At 38.6% G+C, this 5,153-nt stretch overlaps 1 non-coding gene across 1 annotated transcript; it reads right to left on the bottom strand.

Moving 5' to 3' along the window:
• Window positions 1-3,157: 3,157 nt before the first annotated feature.
• LOC145007696 (small nucleolar RNA R71) lies at window positions 3,158-3,264 on the bottom strand. Its single transcript, XR_013663068.1, has one exon. It is a non-coding gene; the product is annotated as a small nucleolar RNA R71 (small nucleolar RNA).
• Between the last annotated feature and the right edge of the window lie 1,889 nt (window positions 3,265-5,153).

Raw genomic sequence — 5,153 nt, 5'->3', positions numbered from 1 at the left:
GAGTTGTTTGATTTGTTTGCCAAATTACATATTTGGAAGTAAGATAGCATCTGGTACCTTATAATACTTGAAATGAATTCATTTATTTCACATAAGATGTACTAAAACTCAATGAGTCAAATTACCAAGAGATTTACTGTGAACTTGGTCGTTCATAGTCTTTGACCTAAATTTCGGGATGTCACATTACCTCCTCATTAAGGGAAATTTATCCCGAAATTATTAAGTTCTAGGATACTTTATTCTACTCTTATTCCATTCCAGTAGTTGGGGGAACATCAATGAAAAATTATGGATACTTTTGTTTCATCTGGTCCTCACGTTCACAAGTAAACTCTGGTCCTCTACGAGAGTTCCATCTGAATTTTACTATAGGTATGCAACTTTGTTTGAGGCGTTTGAGTTCCCGATCCATGATCTCCATTGGTTCCTTCACGATGTGAGGTTTAGTGTTGACATGGATCACATCAAGAGGAAAGACAAGATTCTCATTAGAGACACACTTCTCCATTTTTCATGAATGATCTTAGGGCCAGTGTGTAGAATATCTCTAGTGTGCCTCATAGCTAATCGAGTATCTCCAACTTCTGCCCAACATATTAAAGAATGGCATTTATGCCCGTACAAGGCCTCGAATGAAAGAACCTTTATACTAGTGTGATAATTATTATTGTATGAAAACTCAACTGGTAGCAAGTGAGTATCCCATGCATTACAAAAGTCTATCACACAAGCATGAAGCATGTTTCCAGAGTTTGTATTATTCTTTCACTTTGGCCATCCGTCTGTGGATGACATGCATTACTCATTTTGATTTTGGTACCTTTGAACCTTTACGGTGATTGCCCAAAATCTGGAAGTGAATCTGCTATCTCAGTCTGAGATAATATATATTGGTAGACCATGTAGTCTGACTTTCTCCTTGAGATAGGTACTGATATTGCCATATTTATACCTATTTTTAGGCGATATTTAAGTACATTTTTATTAATAAGTTGATAATATGTTTAGAATAATGGTACTTATGACTTTAAATTGTTATTTTCAGTCAATTAAACGTATTTTCGAAGAGAGGGACCAAAAGTGACAATATGTAGAACATGGGAGACTTGGAACACAAGAGATGAATAAATCCACGGAAATTACTAAACCGATGATGTGGCAGATCCAGCCACGATGTGGCATGGGAATTCTAGAAGATAAAGATCGCATTATGGAGGAATCCTTGCCCGGTAAGATAACTTGGAGCCCACGATGTGGCCTGGATAGCCACGACGTGGCGCGAGATTTTGGAGGCTATTTAAGCATTCTTGATCATTACAAAGAAGAACTTTTTTGGCTGAAGAAAGGAGCTCCAGAAGGTGATTTGGAGTAGAAGAAAGGTTATGGGAAGAGGCTTTCAACACCAAAAAGAGTAAAAGGTCCATATTTTACTTAATTAAGAACATGTTTTGTATCACTTTGATTTGTGTTAGTTTGTTAGTTGCCATGATGAGCAGCTGAATCTAACTACTCTTGTTTAGCTAGATGAAGCTTCCAACTTATGAATAGCTTAATTTTTATGGATTTATTTATTTGGTAAAATTTCTTGTGTTTGATTTGTGTTACCTAACATGCTTATGTTTGTTTCTCTAATTGCTTGATTGCATGTTCTGTGTAGCTTAGTGACCATTAACTGCATGAACTTGTTTACCTAATGATTTAGTAAACATTGAATTGTTAGAGCTAGGATTGACCAATCTTAGTTAGTAATTAGAGTAAATAAGCTTAGCTGTGCTAGAGAACGTGTATTGTGACTATAATTGCGTTTATATAACAAATCTTATATAGCAAATTTACATTCACAATTAGTTATGTGTTTGATTGTGTGTGAACATACATAGTTTAACATGAATTAGTTGATTATTGGTAAAGTTAGAACTAAATTACTAATATAATTAAAACCAACTCAATAATCCATAATCATTAGCTAGCCATAAGGAAGATGTTGATTCAAACTAGACAAGAGTGTGTTTACTTATTGAATTTGAGTTAAGTTCGTCTGATCTTGTAAAATCAGATAAAACCCTTTTAAACTTGTTAATAATTAGGTTAATTTAATAGTAAGTAGATTAATTAGTAACACCGTTCCCTGTGATCGACACCCGACTTACCCAAGCTATACTGTAATCCGATTAGGTACACTGCCTATAAGTGCATAGTTAGTTTAAGTTGTTAGGTTATAAATATTAAAATTAGTGGGTACTTTTGTGCACATCAAATTTTTGGCACCGTTTCCAGGGAACGACTTAGTTTATTAGCTTATTTATTTGCATTAAGTTAATCGATCCTTTTTTTTGGGTAAAACCCGCAAAAAGTTGATTTTTCAGCAAGGTAAAAAAAAATAGTCACAGAGTCCACGACTTCGCTAGATACGCGCCACGATGTGGTTTCTGAGAATTTAGTTTTTAGTTTTTAGTATTTTTTTGTCTATTTCAGTTTTACATTTTTTTTATTGTGTTTAAGTTGCAGGAGTTCACGACCAAAAGCTCAAACACACCCTTGGTGCCACCACTTGAAGATTCCGAGTCTGCAATTCACAAGAAAAAGACGCTACTGCAAGAATTAAAGTCAGCTTTTTCAAGGAAGTCGGGAAAGAAGACAGGAGAGTCAAGCTCATCCTCAAGGCACAAGAGCAATCTTGAGCACTTGGATCAAATATCCATCCAAACCGAATCTGGAGCCGGAATCTGAAGAACATACGAGTGAACCAAAGAACGAGCCAAGGAATGAGATGGTACCAATTGAAGAGATGTCCATGGGAGCTTACAAGAAGCAGATTCGAGAAGATGTGGGTCCCGGTTTAGTCCAACCTGCAATACCTGCCACTGCCACATTCGAGTTGAAGGGGCACATATTAACCGCACTGAAGGATATCCCATTTTTTGGGAAAGATCATGAGGATGCTTTTAAGAATCAAGATGAAGTCAACGACATTGTGAATTACTTCAATGTCCCAAATGTCAACAATAACACAGTCTTGCTTAGGATGCTTCCCGTCACTTTCAAAGGAACTGCTAAGGAGTGGTTAAAATCACTTCCACCGGGTACAATTACCACTTGGGCTCAAATGCGTGAGCAATTCCTGGACCAGTTTTGCCCACCATCCAAGATAGCCAAACTCAAGAAGGCAATAGCCGACTTTGAGCAACAGACGGGGGAGTCATTATGCGAAGCATGGGGGCGGTACAAGGGCTTGCTTAGAAATTGCCCTCAGCATGATCTAAATGTGCAACAAGAGATCTCAATCTTCTATGATGGGGTCAACGTTATGAAGTGACAACTCCTTAAATCTCAAGGACCGTTGACAAAGAAAAATCCAAGGGAGGTCAAGGAGTTGATTGAAGAATTTGCGAAGCACTCTCGCGAATAACACAACCCTAGGCAAGATGAAATCAAAGGCGGTGGAGGGGCCCAAACTGAAGAAATTGCAGCTGTGATGGCTATGCTGAATAATTTGAATCGAAGGATAACTTAAATGGACCAGTCAATACATGCCATAAGAGTGGGTTGCGAGAGATGTAGTGGTCCACACTTGACCAAGGACTGCAATTTAGATGAGTTTAGGAACAGAAAAGCTCAAGTGTGCTACTCGAGTGGGGATAAGTTTGATGAGGACTGGAGGAAAACGAATAAGGAGTGGCTGCCATATGAAGAGTATAAGAAGCAAAAAGAAGAGAAGTATAGGCAAACAGGTCGAGGCTTCTATCAAAAGGAGTAGCCACCATCCAAGAAGAAACCCGATCTAGAGACCATGTTGTTAAAGTTTATGGAAGCTTCAGAAAAGAGACACGATGCCACTGATTTTTCTATTAGTGAACCGCAAAATTTAATAAAGAATCAGCAAGCCTCCATCCATAACCTTGAAGTTCAAGTTGGTCAACTAGCCACTCTAGTTCATGAGAAGTTATCCCCGAAGAATCCCGAAGTGAAGACCCAATCTCATGTAATGGCCATCAATATTGAAGAAGAAGCAATCTCTGAGTTCCTGGAGGCATTGGAAGAAGAACCACAGCAACCCGATCGAAAACCAAAGAAGTCAAAGTTTGAAAATGAAGATATTGCTGAAACAGCTTCGCCACGACGTGGCACTTCGCTGGCCACAACGTGGCTCTTGTCTGAACAAAAAGTCCTTGAACCCGTTCCGGTTTATCAGCCACCTTTGCCATTTCCATCCCGAGATGCACTTAGTTTACTGGAGAAGGAGCATATAGAGTTTGTCAAGCATGTGAAGGTGATCCCGATTAATACTCCCTTTGTCGAGTCCATATCCAAAATTCCCGAGCATCAGAAATTACTGCAAGATTTGATAGACACTCGCAAGCAATTAAAGAAGCAATCTAAGGTGGTTCTAAGTGAACAAAGCTCAAAAGTTGTGTTGGGAGAGACACCAGAGAAGATGGGGGATCCTGGACGCCTCACTCTTCCGTGTGAGTTTGGTAATAAATTGAAGGTTAATGCTTTAGCTGATTCTGAGGCTAGCATTAATTTGATGCCTTTTTCATTTTATAAAAAATTGGAAATTCAGAAGATGAAGGATACAAAAATGACGATTCATATGTCGAACCGTTCACTGACACAACCCCGGGGCATAGTGGAGGATATTTTGGTGAAAATTGGAAAATTTGTTTTTCCAATACATTTTGTAGTTTTGGATATGAAGGAAGATCCCGATGTTCCAATTATTCTTGGTCGTCCATTGCTTAACACTGTTGGAGCTTTGGTTGATATTCGCGAGTCTAAGCTCACGTTGAGAGTTGGAGATGAAAAAAAAGTTTTTGGGATAGAAGATGTCTTCCTAAAAGAACATGTTCAAGAAAAGCTGTATACAATCAATGAAGATAATGAACTAGAAGAACTGGAAAAGCTTATGGAAGAAGAGATCAAGGCAGTTCATCAAATTAAAAGAACAAAACCTAGAGCATCTGTTCCATTTTTGGTTGAAGTCATGGCGTACAAGAGTCCACCTTCTTGGGTGAGCAAAGAGGATGAGGAGATGACAAGTGATGAAGAGAAGATCATTTCAAAAGTGACAGAGCCGGTGGTGAAAGAGGAGGAGGATGCTATGGAGTGCAAGGAAGAAACTAAAGGGACCAAACGCAAGCTTGAAGAAG

This window comes from Lactuca saligna, chromosome 7 (genome assembly GCF_052625555.1).
Source record: "Lactuca saligna cultivar CGN05327 chromosome 7, ASM5262555v1, whole genome shotgun sequence".
NCBI lineage: Eukaryota > Viridiplantae > Streptophyta > Magnoliopsida > Asterales > Asteraceae > Lactuca > Lactuca saligna.
The sequence above is the reverse complement of the archived record's forward strand: the minus strand, read 5'-3'. Positions and strand labels throughout refer to the sequence as shown.